We start from the raw sequence: 21,138 nt of genomic DNA on the forward strand, positions 1-21,138 counted from the left end.
ACCCGGGACCGAACGTAGAATGATAACAACAGGTGATAAAGATGACACAACATCAATTAAAAACTATGTAAACAGAATCTCAAATTGTTATCTAATGTCAGCACTTGGATTCGATGGATACCTACTTCGTCCACACTGGTCCGGGGGACGACCAGGCTGTGGAGGAAATCAATTTAATTGGTTTCGATTGGACACTTTGATAGAGTGTTCCTCGGGGTTTCAAGGAACAGGTTGTAGTTGTTGTTGATGATGACTTTTCGGAACGATGTCGAGGGGGAAAGGCGAAATTCAGGCATGGTCATCATCATCATATATCACGGTTGGAACGGTGTTGACGGAGACGAAGTAGTTCCACCACCGAAACTGGAAACGGGTAGGCCACTCGAGCTGGCGTGGAGTACTGCGGCACGTTGAATTATTTGCTCTCGAATTCTTCGGAGTCTTCCGCATCGTAAATACTGATAAGTAAGTCGTTGGCTGATGATTTCTCGCTTTTGATTTGAGCTACAACTATGGACGTATGGTTTAAGTGATGAGAGTGTAATAAACTCGTTCACTTGAACGGAATTTGTTGCACCGACAAGCGAGACAGGGTTACAGGCGTCATCTTAATAACTCGATTGCATTTTCACATTTTCAAACTGACTACCACAAAATTCAACCCTGAATCACCACTTCACCGCAAGTTTCTTTGTCACAGCAAAATTGGTCATCGATCTTCGATGCCGTTCAACGCCACTGCTGCAGCAGCCTGGAAGAAAGCTAATTAATATTCTGCGCGTGTGCCGAAAAAATGGCGTCTGTCGGTGAGACTTTGTCAAGAATCCGCAGTAATCGTGAGGGCGAAGACAAGAGAGTGAAAAGAATGGTTGACCGCACGGACGAATCCTGGCCAAAGCACTCGCCGACACTCCATCGATTCCCTCGGTAAATCCTTTTCCGAACGCAGGTATTTTGATGATCGACATTAAGCGATACGCGGGACTTCAACTTTTTTCTTGTTTCTCTTAAAAACACATTCTCAGGTGATGAATAAGATACGCCACTGTTTGCCGCCGATATGTTAACACATCCTGAATGATGTGATGTTGATACGAAATTTTTCACACTTTTGCGGTTTTTATCACGTGGCCCTCAGCAGTGATCTGATTTCATCGTTGTCGTCGTCATCGTCGTCGCCACCTTCTGTCATGATCAATTTTCTGCGCTCCTCGTTCATCATCGGCTGGTCACAAATCGAACGGTGACAGGCTACAATCATATAAAAAGTGACAGTTTATTATCGGGTACTCATTTCTCAACGGCTGCCAACCGGTCGCGTCCAATATCGAAGTCCAATACGCGTCCAATATTAAGTTTAATTCGTCCAAGTGCTCGGTGCAAATCGCGACGACGACTCGGCGGCTCTAGGAATGAAGGAATGAATTATGGCCGATTGTAAAGCAAACAGCGACTCGTGGAAAATCGCCAGCCGTGACTCCGCAGGGCACGTCATGTTTTCGCTGTTTCTGCTGTTTGTTATCAACTCCCACCTACCACCCACCTACCACACCTGTGTACCTTCCTTGAGGGCTTTTTTCGCTTCCCGGCTTGGGTGGTGATTCCAGCAGCGCTGGTGGGGCTAATAACTATAGCAGCTAGCGTACCTAGTGGGTTCGTTGGCGTGCTTTTGTAGTGCCTGCTGCCCAGAAGCCCTGATTTGTGATTGTACGTCACGAATGAGCTCAAAGTAATCGATTTCAAATTACCGCAAATCATGACTTTCTTGTAGTGTTACTGGTTTTTTCCTCCTATATACATATTTGCTTGTAACTAACCGGTGTACGAACAGACGAACAAATAGTTGGACCACCATTTTTGGGGCTTACATCGCCGATTGCGGCGTATGGTTCGTTCTTTGAAAGTAGATGACATTTTCAGTTCAAATCTCACGAATTTTATCTGATGCGAGCTCGAATTCATAAAATCAGATAAAGTGAAGAGAGAAAGCTGTTTTATTTATAGTTGAGTGTTCTTGGTACAAAAAAAATTAACAAAATTTATCTATAATTGGATGAACCTTCCGCCAGGCTCTACAGATTCATGTTAGGCTCTTTAGTAACTGTAATTAGCAAAACCTACGAAAACGTCCTGCTTGCTCGAGTGTACAAACATTTATTCCAGTTCTGAACTCAATCACGGTATTGATGGCAAACCTACTAGACAAAAGAGAATGAACCGGTTAGCAGTTAAAACAGTAAGCGATGCTTATTGAGTTACTGTTCTCATTCCAATGAATTGACAACAGTAAGACGGTTCTCTTCTGAATCTCTCGCTCATTGAAATCATTATTGAGAGGAATTTAAACTGACTGTCATTTTATTACCAATTTAAATACGGTTATGTCGGTCATCTTATTACAAACAACGAGCTAGTATTACCAAACAGGCTGCTTCACATAAATAGCTTTGCATAAAAAACACAGAAAGGTGGAGAAAAAATCAACAAAGCACCGCATGCTGCCTGAATACAATACATTGATAATATTTCGTTTACCATACCAATCCAAAAGAAATGGTACTCAATCTGTCTATCATTGCAATGCGTTTTCTCTCGCACGGCTTCTGTGAGAGAGTGAACTGAAACACTATCCGATGAAAACGGAAATGAAATAACGGTCAGTTTTGTATTGATACGGTCACTTCATATTTACCATAACAGTTCAAAGACCATCGTGAGATTGCTCGGCACTGATTTATTCACGTTGCATTGGTTTAACTTCTAGATCCGAGTGAAAAATTGAACGTATTGGTCACATGATGATCATCCCAAAAATCTGGAACATTCGCTGAACTGATCAATTCATAAAGCTGGTCTTAGAAACCATGGGTTTTTAGTGTTACTTGAATTCTCATTTGAACGAGTTCGTACTTATGACCTACACATGTTTTTTTACCTTCCGGAAGATCAAGAACAACGGTGGAACTGACCAATTCATGAACCTTGCCCTAGAATTCTAAGATTTTTTGGAATATCATTCGCATAAAATCGTACTTGTGACTGGGATATGGACCCTATTCGTATCGTTCCGGAAGATCTAGGGTTCGCAGTACCGACCCTTTTTGGCGAGAACCGGTACTACGGTACTGAAACCCTCAGTACCGGTAGTACCGGTAAAGTACAGGTACTCGAATATTTTTTATTTAATTCGAAATAAGCTGATATCGAGTGATATCAAACTGATGACCTTATTCTCAGATGATTGATTTATGCTGATCAAAAAAGTATGTTTATTGTTTTCAATTGATTCGGAATGGCATGACTCATTTCAACAGAAAATATTTTTCGCATGCGGCACCTTCTTTTATTTCGAAATCTAGGCCACTTTGAAATCAATAACTGCTAAGCGGTGCAACTTTTGTCGACTTCAACAGATGGTAAATGTAAGAAACACTATTAACAACAGTAAATCAAAGCGAGAATGGCAGTAAATCCGAGCAGGTTATTCACATTTCCTCTCTTGATTTTCTGTAAATTGTTTTCGACCTGCAAACCAAGGCTCCTTGCTTTCCTGTAAACTATGGAGTTTTGCTGAATTTTTCGATCACCAATAATTACAAATCGCTCCATTTGGAGTAGTTCACCAAGTCTAAAATTGTTAGCTACTAAATCGCTGTTCGTTCTTTTATACATAAAGGTTAAAGAGCAAACCAAAGACATGACTTAGACCATAGTCTTATGTCTCTATTACGTACCACCCAGTGAATAATGAAACCTATCAGAATACAAAAAATTCAAGGCTAATTTTTACGTCTCTTACGCTAGATGTGAATATATTGAAATATAGTACAAGATCGTTTAAATTTAATTTCGACAAAATAAAGCGGGAATTTAAACATACCGTTCAGTACAACGGGAGCTAGTAATGTTTAACTTATAGAAGGTAATTAATATAATTAAGTCATCTTGCAGACCAATATTTTGAAACAGGTCCCCCTAGAGAGTCCACATATTTTTCATAAAAAAAATTGTATGGTACCGAAAATACCGGTACTGGCTTTTGTTCAGTACCGGTATTACGGTACCAAAAATGGGTCGGTATTCCCGGGATTTTCGGTACCGGTATTACCGGTACCACAACCCTAGGAAGATCCGCAACTGGCTCTGGAAGTTCCGGAACTGGCTCTGGAAGTCTATTGTTTCCTCGGAAGTTTTTTTAGTATCATTATTGCAAACAAATTGTCTTTGTGACCGGAACAAAGACGCTATTTGTGAACTGGCCAATTCTACGCGGGATCATCCGAAAGGTCCCAGTCACAAGTACGAATTTTTGCGAATGACATACCCTTATATGTTTTCGAAAATATCTCAGAGCTCTCGGACAAGGTCCCTTAATTGACCCGCTGCGCGGATGTTCCAGATCATCCGGGAAGTCATTATGTGGCCAATTTTTCAGTTATAACTACGAATTTATGCCAATGCTACAAATATTTTCAAAAATACTTCAGCGCTATAGAACTAGATTCATGAATTGACGGATTATACGGATGTTCCGAATCTTCCGGATGATTTTCACGTAGAATCTAGTGTCAAGAGTTGAGTCACAGTGTTAATATCATTTTTGACGAGATTTTATAAAAACTTTCAAGCTTATCATAAATTTTTGGTATCAGTTTCATTGATTGACCATATTGTCACTTGTCAACGTTATGAAATATACATATATCCCGACGGAAGCGGCATCGGAATCGAAATCCGGAACGTCCAAGATCGGTCGTAGCATGCACAAATTTGGTATATACATTCTTATTTTTGGTTTGCTTGTGTTTGTTATTAGTATTTTGTCAATAAACCTGTGATTTATGATGACTGTTCTGCATACATCTATGTATGCCAAACATGACCCCATTCGGCACCGATTACCACTAGACAACCTGGTCAAAAACGATAATATTTTTCCAGAAACTGAAAACTTAAACTTTTTGGGTACAGATTTAATCAATGTGTTCACGAAAATTAGTGCCTGAAACTTTAAAGAATAAACCGAAGTAACTAATACTTAGATTCATATCGCCCGTTTAAATATATAGATAAATAGATTCACTGTGTTATGTCCGTTAGTTTGTGGATATACCTTATTAAGAACCTATACCTGACGTAATTGATCATTTAATGACATTCCGAGGTGAAAAAAGACAATTTAGCTAAATATCCTCCGCCATCGAGTGCGACATTTATCCCAATTCTAGGGGAGAGATGCTGCACGACGACTCTGAAATTGTGGATGACCGTGCTCATGATCAGAATACCTTCTAAAAGGTTACCATGATTTACCAAAAAAAAATCAAACAATTTAAAAAAAGGAAATTTTGATGCTGTCCTTAAAAATTTTTGGCACTCCGTAATGCAACTGGACGCACATAATCATTAATAAAATTTTCGGGAGGTCATAATAAGGATTATTTTACAACTCTAGCGTTGTAATTCTTCGAAAGACAGCATATATTAATACACCGACGCGACGCCAAAGTATAACTTGCAAAGCTTTGGTTTAAATACCGTATTTAAAAAAAGCAAACTTTCAAGTAGGTAGGAAATTTTTTGAATTGGCCCAAGATGGAGTTGTTGAATTACACCACAAGTTGTTTGTATGGCTAAAGGCGACCTGTAGATGAGTCAAAATATGTCAGTTTGTTTTATATTTCATCTGGAGCCGTCTACCGACAACTCTACATTTACGAATGCCTCCAAGAGTGACTTCTTGAGGTCTTATGAAGGTATGACACTAGCTTGGACTACTTTTGCTTTCCTAAACAGTGGTAAACATTTGAACACTCCAGAACTTCACCCTGTCAGAAAATGTAGGGCCATCGGAAGCTAAAACTTCGTAAAATCGCACTCCTGATTATTTCTTCACAATCATTTGGGATATCTTTTATATTTTTTGTACACTTGCTTTGAACTACAAACTTTGGAAATGATCATTGAAGTGTTGATAAGAAGCAATACTCCCGATGTTCGGCTGTTCGGAGTTCAAATTGTTCGTTTCGAATTCTCGGAAATTGATTGCGAGTGACTTTCATACATATTACTAAGATCATATTGTCTATAGATTAATAGGTACCTCTATTATATTCCACACGCGACTTTATCCTTTTATGTAACGCCCCGCGGAAAAATAATTGTTAAAATGCCCATTCGCATGGAATTCATATTTCTACTGGAGGTCGCACACCTGAAAACTTTGATCTAAAATGAAAAGACAAAGCGCGTGGGTATTTAGCTAAATAACAATATATACCAAGATGTATCCTGATTAATTTCCCTACCTACTAACACCAATCCTATCCTGTGACACTTGTGGATGATGCAGAGAATTCCTCGGTCATAATAGTCACAAGTTACCTGCATGGGCGTGGCCAACTACGTAATTGATCATACTATAATCTATATCATACTATAATCTTAGTTTCTTTAGGTTGCACTTTGAGTATGATGCACTACTACCAAGTATCAAACAATTGGTTCAATATGCAATTTCAACAGGCTTTGATCAATCACGGGAAACTTACGGGTGGTCAACTAAGCTAAGCTAACTTATGATCGTTTTTTGTGTAATTCTAAGATGACAACAAGTTTGTATCATCGGGTGGTAAGACATTAACCTCGATCAATTTCTCCATCCTCAATGTTCGCGTTTGCGCCTTCATACCCAAGCAACACTTGCAACATGCAATGGCCGCGGTTGGTTGCATAACCATAAATTTTTGCTGGTGCGCTTTTTTAGTTGCTAAATCAGTTGAATAATGGTTTATGTACGCTTCTTTGCAACGAATTTTGTTGTAGAAACTGCTAGTCAACAAGCGGTGCTGCTTGGGCAATTTTCTCATACCGACAGTTGTCGAAGCCAATCAATTAAATTATAGACTTACTGTTAAAATAAATGATGAACTGGTCGATTGAGCAAATCAGATTAGCTGTATTAGTCAATGTTCCCACGGTCGACTGCTTGGTATTCAAATCACAATCATATCATAACTTGTAAGTTTCTCTCCGTAACTGACCATCCGGACTTCAAATAGCTCAAAACTAATTGAGATGTTCTTTAACTTGACGAGTAGTAATTGTGTTCTATAACTTTACGAGAATTGTGTGAAATTAAGATACATTCATTAGATAACAAAAACGTTATAATCGCGTACACGCTTAAAAATATACAGCTCCGCGTTTGGTGAATTGACTTGTTGTATCCTTGAACCCTTTCCAAGGTACGCAGTCCCCAAAATCATCGTATCGTCACAACGTGAATAAAATTTTACTAAAATACCTGCCGGCATTTACGAATTACAAACCCTGTCTTATACCGCCAGTGGAACCAAACTTACCTGCAGAGTATTTACTCCTAGAATTAATATTATTTAAAAGTTGTTAACAGAATTTTAGAGCCTTTCTTTGAACCATTTTGAATTGATGAAGACAGTACGGACGAAGCTCTTCATTAGAAAACAACAATAAAACGATCAATCTTTAGAAATGAATCCAAACCAGCAAATATTCTTATTATTCGAAAAGTTTACTTACTCATGTAAGTGGAAAAATCATTACAACGCATTTCACTAGCCAAAGTAAAATAGATCACTAGATAACAACAATGTTTTAATCACATAGATTGCTTAGATCGAATCCTAGATCTTACACGCTTAAAAATCTACACCACTGCGTGTGGTGAATCGACTTGCTTTATCCTTGAACCCTTTCCACTAAATGCTGATGGTACGCATTCGCTAAAATTATCGTATCGTTACAACGCGAATAACATTTTACTAAAATATCTTGCAGCATTTACGCGGATTACAAAAATCTTGTACCGTCAATGGAAGCGAAATTATCTGCAGTGTATTCATCCCTAGAATTAGCATGATTTAAAATTTTAAAGCCACTCTTTGAATCACTTTGAATTGTTGAGGACAATACGGATACATTTCTTTTCATTAGAAAAAAAATATTAAAACGGTCAATTTTTCAAAATATGCTTATTATTCGAAAACGTTTACTTGCTCATGTAAGTGGAAAAATCATTACAACGCATTTCACTAGCCAAGCATTGGTTCGCTCCCAGTGCGTTGAGTCCCGGAATTCGCTGGGCGTTGTTTCACTGACTGGCCGGCATGATGCGTGAAAAGTGTGTGGCTAGTCACCTTCCATAGTCAGTCCGCTGCCGCACCCGAGCTCCCCACCGTATCCGCCGCTAGAGGTGCTTTATGATTTCATATATGTATGCACTACATTAATTCCACCTCTCTAGCGTTAGCTGTCATGCGCTGCTGGAATGCCTTCGGATGGCACAGTGGGAGTGTGGGGAATTTTCACGCATGGAATCCCTCCCCGTACGAAGACCCGCAAGCATCAAGTCCAGTGAAGCACTCACTCGGAACCCCCGCTGACTCGAGCTCCATTTTGGTTAATATAGTTACGTGCCGTATGGACGGTTGCAGAAAAATGTGTTTTTATGGGCTTTCCTCCCGTAATTTATGATAAATGGAAACATCATAATAACAGTAGTAATAACATATGAAAACAAAATTAATGACAGTGATTTTTTGCCTTTTACCGATGTTGTTCCTCTTCGGAGGTGCCGTTCCGTACCGTCGTACGTGCCAGAGTTCGGAAGCATCCGGACGGAACAGTGGACTGGATGGCGGTCTTATCTTCACTTTATCACCTCATCGTGGCAGTTTGGAGTGAAAAGTACCTATCCGTTTGTACTCATTGTCCAAGCGCTGGGTTCCCCGTAGTTGAACCGGGAGGCGATAAACTGTTTATAAGACCTACTTATTATCGCTATCGTTTTGTCGTTCGGTTCACCTGTTGCACGCCAGGGCGTTCAAAAAGTGGGTGATTTATGCTCTATTTAATAACGTGGAATTAAAAAATAGCTCCCCTTCGCGTGGCGCAGTGTACCGAGTACCGAGAACAAGCTCACCACGGAGGTCCGATTTGCTAGGCTCGGTATGAAAAATATGACGGAGCTTGACACTTGTTGATTGCTGTCTGTGTTATTTATTCCGTTCTGGCGGCTTGGTACCATATGAGTCGTTGTGGTCAATTTAGCAACAGATTACCACCGACGCGACAGCGACGACGATGACGGTACGGTTGCGGTGCGGTGCGGTAATTTTCCCGCTGATGTAGTACTAGCAGCCAGCATGTTTTTTTCGCCCGCGAATGGTTCTCGTGGTTTCGTGTGTATGCCTTTTTTCAGGCAGCTCCGGCATTCGTGTTTTGTGGTAAATTTGTTGGCACCTAATTTATATAAATTATCGAATTATTGCGCGTGAAGTAATAACTTTATCTGGAAATTGCTGGGTTGTTAGACCAGATGACCTTCCCCGCTGGTTTGGATGACTGACTAGACGTTGAGAATGGCGCAAAATGGTTGCAGTTGGGCAATGGTTTGAGATTATTGTTTTAGTGTTTTAGTGCTTTTCTGTGTTGCTCTCATAGCCGACCAAGTACTAATATCACGATTTTTGAATACAACTAAGTTTGAGGCTTTAAGAGCAAAGCGGTGTTGGTTTGTTCCATTGTTCGTTTTTGGAAACCTTCGTTATATTTTGAGTACATGTTTCGTATTAAAACTAAACTGTCTCCAATAACTGCGATGCTCAGACAAAGCTCAGGACCGTATTTTTTCTCTTGTCCAACTTGTCGAAATTGGTAGGACGGGCTCAGGAGCAACGAAGTTCATCGCAGCACCTGCCTTGGCCAATTCGTCAGCACATTCATTTCCAGTAATACCGGAATGTCCGAACACCCGGGCTAGCTGGATAGTGTTGACAATGCTTAGCTCTTCGATATGGGTTCGGCACTCGATCACTAACTTGGACTAGGATTTGTTCAAGCTGAGGGCCTTGATTGCAGCCTAAGTATCGGAGCAGAAGTTGCAGCCTAAGTATCGGAGCAGAAGAAGTCAATTGTACCCTGCACATAGTCGCGAAGATTTCTGCTTGGAATACGGTACAGTATCTACCTAGCGAGTGAGACTATTCCAATCTCATTTTAAGACAGTAGATTCCAGCACTAGCACGTCCCTCCATCAGAGAGCCCTCAGTGTAGCAAGCGCCTGCGTTTGCTTTTTCAAATGGACGTAAGTAACAATGAGAGATTCTCTTTGAGGTCTTTCTCTTCTGTTCATTACTCGGCCATTTCAACATTTACTACTCTACTCTTTGCATAATATTGTAGTAATAACCGTCGGGTTTCGATATGTACTGGAAAATTAGTACAAAGTGTTGTAATGACGTCGTAATAAACGAAAGAGAAAGTAAACAAAGAGAGGCTCTCAATGTTACTTACGTCCATTTGAAAAAGTACTCGAGAATTGATTATTCTGGCCGTAAGCTGTACGGTGCCAAGAAATCCATAAAAGCGTTCGGTTTCTTACAACACGAGGAGGAACAAACAAATTAATCCTTGAAAGAATATCGGGACAGTCAATATTGCTCGACAACATATCGATGGTTGAGTGGTAAGCGTGACCGCCACTCATTCCAGTTGGCCTGGGTTCAATTCCAGCCGAGGTCGTTGAGATTTTTCTGATGTGAAAAAAGCTGTGGTCACGTCTTCCTTCGGAAGGGAAGTAAAGCCGTTGGTCCCCGGTCCATGAGTTGATGGATCGATATCTAGTCCAGATAGTGGAGTCACCTCTCTGGCGTCGGTAAAGAAGAAGCAGAATTCGACCTAACAAACAAATATCCTCGTCCCGTGATACTTGTGGAGTGCGCAGTAGTATATACGGCCTCTAGTAAAAGCAAGTATCGGACTAACCATTCCTTCCCTTTCCTTCCGCGATCTACGTTCGGGTCTGGCCGGCGCCGGTATTGATCAATAAACACTTTAGGATTACCAGGAGGTTGCACATTGAAAGATGTTTCGCTAGTTCCAAGCATAATTATCTACTGATTCCCTGTGCAACATCAGCTAGTCCAGATCGATAACGGAATAGCAGCCAGGGGTTGGTCGCACAAGCTCAAGCTCAAGCAAATCGTACAAAACTTCTTTGAACACGCTCCAATACTTGTACAGCGTACTACAAAATGCTCCGGACCAGTACGCAGTATATAGATTTCAGAGTGCGAAAATACTCGAAATCAGCAGTATTTCGTTTAAAAACCCCCAATTCTGCAAAAGCTTTAGCCGTTGTCGCTATGATGTGGGCGGCGAAGCGAAGTTTTCTGTCAAATAACTGTCCCAGGTCACAGATAGATTCTCCACGCTTTCGATGACACACGATTGAATATCGCAGCAGAGTTGTCGAGCGCCCGAAACTTATCACCTTACATTTATTGACACACATCTGCATTCCATTCAGCGAGCACCATTCTTCAATATTGACTATATCATCTTGGAGCACAGCTGAATCGAGTCCCGAAGCAATTGACCGAAAGATTTTCAGATCATCAGCATCGTGGAGTTTTCCAGACTTGATGCGGGTACAATAGACATAGGTACAATGTACCCAGTACATAGATCGTTGATGAATAATATAAAGATAAGTGGCCCTAGGTGACTTCCTTGAGGGACACCGGTTAGAGTTTCAAATACGCTTGAACAGGTAGTACCGATTCTAACAAAAGCGGATAATTCAGAAAGGTAAGATTGTAGCCATCGGGTTACCCACGGAGGAAATCCTAGTGGTTGCAGTTTCATAACCGCAATGTTGTGCGGCACCTTGTCGAATGCTTTAGCGAAATCAAAATATATTGCATCAACTTGCTGGCGCTTCTCGACAGCTGGAACTAGTACGTCATCAAGTTCGAAGTGGTTCGAATCTTTTTCCAGACATGTTTGGGAATATCAAATCCGTTTTGCAGCAGCATCTTCTCCAGGCGATTTATATGGAGCAAAACTGCCGATTGGTCACTTGACGACCGATTCAATGGTTCAGGTCATTTGAAAATCTTTCAATTTTCAGAGAACTTTATTTAACCTACTAGCCTCATTCATACTAGAGTCATTAGTGCATAGGGTTTGCCAACTTACTCTGAAGATTTATGACATTTCTTATATGCACTACGAGCTGACCTGAAATCCCTGGAGTCATCACGCTGACGCCGGTTCCAAGATCTTCTCATATCCTTCTTTATTCATTCAAGCTCATCCCTCTATCAATGGGTTCGCCTAGTCAATTTAAGAGTACAAAGTGGACAAACTTCTTCGTAGGATGCTACTACGAACGAGTTTGTCGTATCCTCGACGTCATCCAAGTCGTCTAGTTGACTAATTGATGGAAAATATCTATGAAATTTAGTCGCCAAGTTTTCCAAAAAGAGGTCTCAATTTGTAGATTTAGAATTGCGGTATGTCACCACATTGAAGGTGACATCAAGATGATCGAAACATATATTTTTATGATCGGATAGAGACGGCTCATTTTCATTTGGAACCTGAAAATTTCCCAGCTCATGCGAAACTCTTTCAGTGCAAAGCGTTATGTCTAACACCTCCTCTCTTCCAGACCTCGTAAAAGTCGGTCGGTTTCCTATATTCAGAATATGAAAATTTGTTCTACTTATGTACTCCATCAGTTCAGAGCCTCCCAGATTGAAGTCTGAGCTGTTCCAAATGATTTGATGAGCATTTGCATCACTGCCGATAGTGAGCAGAAGCCTATTTCTGCTACAATATGATACAACGCTTTTGAAATAATCAGAAGGAGATGACTCGCTGAACAATGTATAACTTTTTGTCTATGTTGCCGGCAATTGGAGTAACTGTGACAGCACAGATATCGCGTCAATAGCCTTATTTTCAAGAATGTAAGCGCAAGACATTTCACATGGGTTCGTCATGCCTGTCTTGTTGTAAGCAGTGAAGGCAGTGTTAAGTAATTTTCCAATATAGAAGTTTCCTTTATGGAAGTGCGGTTCTTGAACCAATTCTATGGAAACTTTACCTTCCTGTGTAAGTCGAGATAAACTAATAGTTACTGTAGGTTTATGCTGGAGATTGACTTGTGCCAACAAAAAGCCGGCAAAATAATGAATCGATGAACAAATTTCGGTGTGTAGAGGACACGTTCTACTGCGTAATACAGAATACTGGGGAGTTCGTCCGGCTCTTCCGAGGCTCCATTAATCATTAAGAATATTGCACTCTTACCAGCTTGAAAGTTCGAAAGAGATCCCTGCAATAGGCAATAAAGGAGGATGGGGATAGATGAATCACGGAGATTTCATTTCAAGCAAAATAAACATCTTATGTGTCTTGTTAACCCATTCGGTAACCCAATTTCAGACGCATTTGCAATAACGTCAAACGTTTGTTGACACTTTAAAAAATAATGAAACTTTTGTGTCTTTATAGTGGGGATAGGTAATTCACTGTGAATATTTTCCCATTTAGATTTAAAATTAAAATTAAATGATATTTTGAAAAGCCGAAAAAAAGCATTCTGCGTGCCTTATAATAACCAGAAAAATGGTTAACATTTCCCATGGGTTTGTTTGACTATCTAAATGCTTTTCTACTAAAACTTTTGGTTATTTAGGTATATCAGAAATTCTAACTATATTTAATGTGAATTAGGTAGGCCCTAAAAAGGCCATTTTAACGGTCGTAATCCATTCCCAAAATCTTCATACAAGCTACACTACACTACTCTTGACTCGACCGACTGGTGAAAGAACCATCGAGTTTTGAGTGGTACAATGTTCCTGGACCTCACGCATAAACAACAACCATCAGTCAGCCATCGACAGACTCCTTGACGGTTACACATTTGATACCGCACTCGAATTCGGTATTGCGCGTGATCTTTCATCCCCTTCCGACTGCGCCGTTTGAAATGTTTTGGAAATTCGCACATATGTCGAACCTCGCGCCTGAAGCATTGTTAACGACACGAAATCTTGAAATAACCTTCTGACCTCTTCTTGGCATTGTTCCGTGCAGACGGAACTAGACATTTACAATGCTTGCAACGTGCGATGAACGCCATTTTGAGTTGGGGAAGTTTTCGGTTAAACTTCAGCTGACGAGACGGTATAGCATATTTTTTCCCTACACCAGTCAAATCGCAATCAATGCTAGAATCGGAACATTTTCCCGCGCTATATCGTGGCAGCAAATAATTTTAATTAGAAGGGTATATCGAATAATTCTTGACGGGAGGTTCCAGTCTATCGAAACGCACAACGGACGTCCCGTGGTGTTATTATTGAGTTTGGTTGTGTTTTTATTGTGTCACTGGCGATACGGGGAAAGGACCTCCCGTCGGGTGTATTGTAAGCTCAGAAATTGATGGAAAAATTCTCATGCATAAGTAATTGGAACTAATTGCAACCGACAATATTTGTGGGTCGCATGTTGGCATTAAGTTGTCTGTAACGCTTAGATCAGGTTCTGAATTTTCCTGCGATTGAAATAATAACTAGTTCATATATGTTTGCAGTAATCTGCATCGCAGGTTTTCGCCAACATCTGTCGGTCGCGAAACTTCAAACAACTATCCTACTTCTAAGGTGTTCAATATTTATAACTAACCAAAGCTCCCCCGTCGGGCATGTAACATCAATAATGGTAATAAAAATAAATTGTACTTGTCATGTCACAGTTCCAATCTGGCCTGCAGCTAGTTCGCTGCTATCACGCTACCTTATAAAGAAAACAGACCATCCGCGTGTGCTAGCACGAGTTTAAAGTTTCTTTGAAGGCGGCACGATAAACTGTCGGGGAAATGGCTGCGAGTGGGTTCACTTTGCTGCAGCATTATTGCGATAAAGCCGCTCAGAGACACTTTATACTGTACAGTAGGGTAGTCGTCTTATCGTCTTCAAACTGGGTGTGCTAGCAGATATCTAGTTTATTGTGAAATATTGGATTACCATATTTATTTTGCAGGAAAGCAACCGATATTTCTATCAGAAACTACGATAAGTTTTTAATTATCAATTTGAAATTTACAATCGTGAGGTTTGTGATTAGAACTGCGAACAGTTGGCTAATATTTATAATTGTACGCAACCCGAGCCGCAGATTGGACAAAACTGTTAATCGGTATCAGACTATGCTTCAATCTAGTGGACCTCATTTGATCAGTACTTATTTCTTGCACTAATTTTTGTGGGTTAGAAATATTCTACCACCTTTTCACAAAACAACATTTGTTCCAAAAACAAGTTTTTGCAACAACTTTCAATTTTAAAATAAAAATTCTCGATATTTAAATATTGCAAGTTTAGCTTCCCAGTCCCTAGTGGCAAGATGTAAGAACCTACCGAAACAGCGCAGTGGATCGGTGATTTCTTATGGAAGGTGGTTAGGAATTGATCGATCATATTGATTGCTGGTTACCTCATGTGATAGGTTTTATGACTTTAATATCGCTACAATGAAGCAGAACGAATTCTAGGGATTCCATGGGAAAGCGGTCCACCATAAAACATAACTATCGCCGATTCGAACGAAACTTTGCAGTTGTGTTCGATTTATTAATTCCTACGGTTTCCACTGGCACACACAAGAGCAATTTTTCAAAAGAGTGTAGAATGAGTTTAAGGAAATAAATAGTCCTGCGTCAAAAAATATAAGCATTGAAAAAAAAACTTGTGACATCCTTATAAAAACTAAAATGTATATTCAAAATAGATGGGTAGGTAATGTCAGTGACATAACCGAAGTGCAGTAGAATACACTTAGGTTGTTAATTCGAACACTGCAATTTTTATATACTTCTACTACTACTACTGAACGATTTACGGAAGCCGTGAACAAGTTCCTGAAATAATGAATAATAAACCTCGTATTCATGACACTATTTGTGTTTCAAAAAACACTAGTTCGCCCCGAATTCGAGTTCGAATACGAACATCCCACTGCACAGTGGCGGATTTCCCTAAAAACCTGGCCAAAAGTCGAAAATGGTTTTGATTGACCTGCAAATGTACATACTACGGTTTTTGGGGTCGCAGATTACGATTTTGATGTCAGATACTCAAAATTCAAAGTTGCGGTTACAAAATAGCTGACAATTTAATCTAAATATAAGTAAATTTTCACGAATGAAGATTTAATGGTTCCAGTGTATGCCAATAACGTTTATAATGTATCGACTTTTAAATGGTGTGTAGTTAAATGATAAATTTTATTGATTTGCAAATACGTTTAGGTGTCTTTATGATGTAGCTATTATGAGAATTGATGCTATTAGTCATTCCAAACAATGTTTTTTTTAAATATTATACAACATAGTTACAAAACTTTTAAACTCTCTGTAGGATTATTATTCACTCTGTACAATTATTATTCAATTGCTGTCCGATGCACATATTTTTCAAAAAACGAAAATAGTATTTTTCTAAATTATAGAAAATAAGCCGATTCTGCGATGAAATGCATGGAGTGAAAATTAAGAACAAGTTTGCATTCAAATTTCAGTAACTAAAAAATGAATATGACAAAAATACGAAAACAAGTGAAATTCACTAAGATTCATATAAATTGTTAGATCGAGGAGTAGTCCAAAGTCCATAATTACGATGAAGCGTCCATTTAAATTCATGGGTTATGCTTGGTCTGAACATGCTTGTACTGCTTCCTGGTATAATTCTGAGCAACTACGTTTTGTTGTCATGCTTGCTGACATACTACGACTGACAACCTTCTCGCAAACAAATTCGCCAAGCTGGAGTATACGCCAAAGTGAGCTTTTTGGTCAAATCACGGCCGGAGATTCCAGTATTCATTTGCACTATTCTACTGATTTTCGCACGTAGGATCCTGTCATATATTCAACTTCTAGATTTGTTTTGCTTTGTATGATCAAACGTCATAGTTTCCTGGTAACGTTTAACCCTTTCATGCCCAACTTTTTTCTAGTGCATGTTGAGTTTCAAAACTATTTTTCCTTCAAAACGGTGGGGTCAAGAAACACGAAAAGCCTATTTTCATAAAGATAGGTGCTTCCATGGCAGTGCTACAAGCTGGTCAATTTTCACCTTGTAATGCTCAATACAATTCTCCTAGAATAATTACAATAGCCCAATTACGTGGAAAACGTAGCCAACGACGGTCTAAATTGATAAGTTTTATCAGTTTTCAATAATATTGCACCATAACGAAGCTATATGAAAAAATCATTTTCGGTCGTCAACGTTAACTGTCCCTGGCAGCACTGCTCCATCGGAATTCAATCAGACTAATTGCAATAACTTCAGTTCTAGAGCTGATCCTTGTGACTGTTAATACTCAAATTAAAGACAACAATCACATTAATGAGTCTTACTTGTTTTTGTGAGCCAATCTCGCCTCAATCAAAAGTTATAGCTGTTTAAAAACGTTGTTGTCCATAAACAACATGGGCATGAATGGGTTAAGCATGGTATTCAAAATCGACTTTTGAAATTGGGATCCTTTTGCGGTCACTTCTGTTGACCTCGTTGGTCTTCAATATGAATGACCAGAATTATTTACGTCTTTTGCATTTCACTTTTGATAACTTTTGAATATGTTTATGAATCTTGATGAAATTTTCACCACTAAATACAAAATATTTCCTGATAAAAATGCAGTATTGTGCGACTCGCTATGACAACCAGAGGTTGAGTAGTAATTAAAAGTACGAGTTCAAATTTTAAACTGAAAATCTTATAATCCGTCTCGGTTTCCACTTAATCAATAATTACTCAAAAACGGGCAAATTCGGGCAATAATTCTATAATGTTCCAAATAAAGGAAAATAAATTGCCTTGAAACATAGTGGATATACGTGGACAAAAAAAGTATTTCAATAATTTAACAAAAATGTGTGTTGAAACCGTTTGCTACAAAAGCGTGAAAGTTACTGTCATTTTCTATTAACAAACAAAATAATATCTTTTGACATCAATACATATAAATAAAGTACATACCGTCGGCATTACTTTCCATTATTCCACATTCGAAACCGGCACTTTTATCAAAATCCAGCTGCACTTGAATAATACTGATATTTCGAGCGCTCGATAAAAAAATATGAGCAAAACACGATGGTTTAAACTGTTTGGATGTGCCAACACCTCAGATATGGAAATTTTGGAGCGTTTCACTTAAAATAGCATGCGGCAGCACCATCTGAAGGACAAAATATGTACTAGAACCCAAAGTACTACAAAGCAATTTTCGACTTTTGGCCAGGTTTTTAGACAAATCCGCCACTGTGCACTGTTTGGTTTCGCTACTGTTGTTATTCCCTGGACATATTTTGATTTCGTTATGATTCTTGTTTGTGATTTGGGAATACTCAACCGACAGTCAAACTATGTTCATGGTTTCAGGAGCTTATGCGCGATTGTCGTGCTATTTTATTCGGAGTGAGTTTCGGATTTTTCTGTTAGACTAGCAGATTTATGTTTATGATTTTAGGATCTTGGTCGCAATTTTCGTAATTTCTACTCACTAACGTGATATTTTCGTCATGAGTAGATTGATTCATGTTCATGATTTCTGGATCTTAGTCATCATTTTTGATATTTTAATCACGAGTACTGTTTATGTTCATGATCTCACGAACTTTGTCATGATTTTCATAATTTCTATTCACATTGTCGTTATATTTTAGTAACGAATAGAGATTTATGTTTATTTATGTTCATGATTTCAGGATCTTAGTCACGATTTTCGCAATTTCTGTTCACGTTGTCGTGATATTGTAGTCTAGATCTTACTTTCAAATTTTACAGATGGAGTACTAATACTCATGTTCATGATATCATCAGTTTTATCATGATATTCGTTATTTCTCTTCGCCTTATCGCGATCTATTATATTTTGGTTGCTATCGGTTTGTTTATTCGGAGTAACGTGACAACACGATCTAGATCATAAAAGAGTGACTGAATCACGGTATCTTAAAATTCATTGTAATTAATATTGAACTATATTACGAACACGATTTGTGGTGCCCAGCGCAGTTTTTGTTTTCTGCTCAGACATCACACTGAACCTCTTATCAAATGAATAACGATGTTCGAGGTCCTAATAGTTTCTTACATCTACTGTGCATGTGCATGTAACAAAAAGGATTTCACGAGTAATACTCCAAAAATTGTGAAACAGTTGACGTAAAAAAATCATTACCATGTTGCCATCTTCTTAACATCACAAGCACATAAAATAGATAGTAAATCATTTACCAGGAATCATGAACCAGTTCACGAACCCATGAATAATATTTCATGGTTTCGTGCACAATTTCACGAGCACGAATGCAATGTCTTGACTATTATACTATTGTGCTAGGAATCATAAAACAGTTCACGAATACAATATTTTATGATTTCGTTAACTATTTAACGAGCACTATTATACTAGGAATCATGAACCATTTCAGAGTCAAAGAATTTTAACGTACGAGCTCCGGTTGTCATCAATCGTTGCGTGAAATGCACCATTGATGTTTTATTTGGATTGACTGATAGTCCAACATGAAGACACCGTTACTCAACAACACATAATGCTTGTTGCATCAAATCAAAAAGTGTGTTAATGCAGATACCGGTGATCATAATATGATAATCATCGGCGAAATCACCTAACCTGAGCAAACGAAAAGCCCATAATACCCCCATGCTCATGGGGTTTGACATGGGTGCTTGAAGTGGGTTCAACCCATGAAATCACCATCACCATGGTCCGGTAGATCCCATATAAAATACCATATGCTGGTATATTTATGGGTTATTGAGACCATTTTATGGTGTCTTGATGGTTGTGAATTTTGGCACGGACCATATTTAAGGTCTTTTCAAGGGGCTATGTGGTGTTTGAACCCATGAGTATTTGCTCGGGAAGCTCATTGAGTTTCCTCAACAAAGCATCGGCGACAAGGCTCCATAGCTAATATCCCGAATGTAGTGGTCGATTAAGCGTGCTACTGATTTGAGAAACGCGGCCACCTTTGGGAATGAATTTTACAGTTAATTCCCGCCACGCTAATGGAATGCAACTTATTGTAAGACTACAGGTAAGAACCTTTTTCAAAATATGCTGGAAGTATTCATATCCTCTTTGTAGTAGAACCGGAATGATTCCATCTTTTCCAGAAGACTTATACTTTCAATCTCTCATTTGATCGATTCGGTTACCACAATCCTACGAGCAAATGCCCAAGAATCATAAGTACCTGGAAAGAACTCAGGGGAAGTCGTCAGTCCATACAACCTGGAGAGTTGAGTACTTCATTTTCGCCAGACGAATATTCACCATTAGCAGTTCTAGTCGAATTTACATGGAAGTCTTTCGATTTCGAAAGTAACTTATTCCATCTGCTAGCCTCGTTGAGACCTGAGAGGATCGAAGGGCATTACTGTACGCTTTGCGAGCCAACTTAAAGGCCTCCGACCCCTTCCCTGCGTCTGCGATTCCAAGCTCATCTACATATCCTTTTGAGTCGAAAAAGTTCGGTATTCCACCAAGGTGTTCCTCTAGAAGCTCGCATAACTCGAAGCGGACAAGCCTCTTGGTATGCTACTGCTTTGAGTGAGCTTGTTTTATCCATGACCTCATCCAAGTCACTTGGAGATTCAATCGTTGGAAGACACACATGAAATCTAGTCGCCAAGCACTCTTCGTAGAGGTCCCAGTTCGTAGATTTGGGATCACGATATGTGACGATATCTAGTGAGACATTTAAATGATCAAGCTCGTTTGGTACGAGATAGTTTGCCAACTCATGCGTAATACCATCAGAACAGAGAGATACATCTAACACCTCTTCTCTGCCAGCTCGTGCAAATGTTGGGCGGTTGCAGGAGCATTAAGAATGTGCAGATTGGTACTACTTAAGTATTGCATTAATTCGATGCCTCTCAAATTGATATCTGAGCAGCCCCAAAATATGTGGTGGGCATTTGCATCACTGCCGATTGTGAGGGGAAACCCATTTCTACCACAGTATGACACAACCCTCTTGAAATCATCAGAAGGTGATGGCTCATTATGCGGCAAATATGCCGAACAATATACGTATTTCTTGTTTATGTTGTCAACAGTCATATTTACTAAGACAGCACAAATATCGCGAGTTGTGAGGTCGGAAATAAGACATGCGACATAGAACTATTCGCAAGTATGCATGCACGAGGCATTTCACGTGAATTTGTCATGCCATTTTTGTTGAAA

The 21,138-nt window shown here is 39.3% G+C and overlaps 1 protein-coding gene across 2 annotated transcripts in view; it reads right to left on the minus strand.

The window, feature by feature from the left end:
- LOC131688471 (putative transcription factor SOX-15) overlaps nt 1-21,138 on the minus strand; it is a 259,207-nt gene that overhangs the window by 163,075 nt on the left and 74,994 nt on the right. The window lies entirely within an intron of this gene.

Source organism: Topomyia yanbarensis, chromosome 3 (genome assembly GCF_030247195.1).
Source record: "Topomyia yanbarensis strain Yona2022 chromosome 3, ASM3024719v1, whole genome shotgun sequence".
Classification (NCBI taxonomy): domain Eukaryota; kingdom Metazoa; phylum Arthropoda; class Insecta; order Diptera; family Culicidae; genus Topomyia; species Topomyia yanbarensis.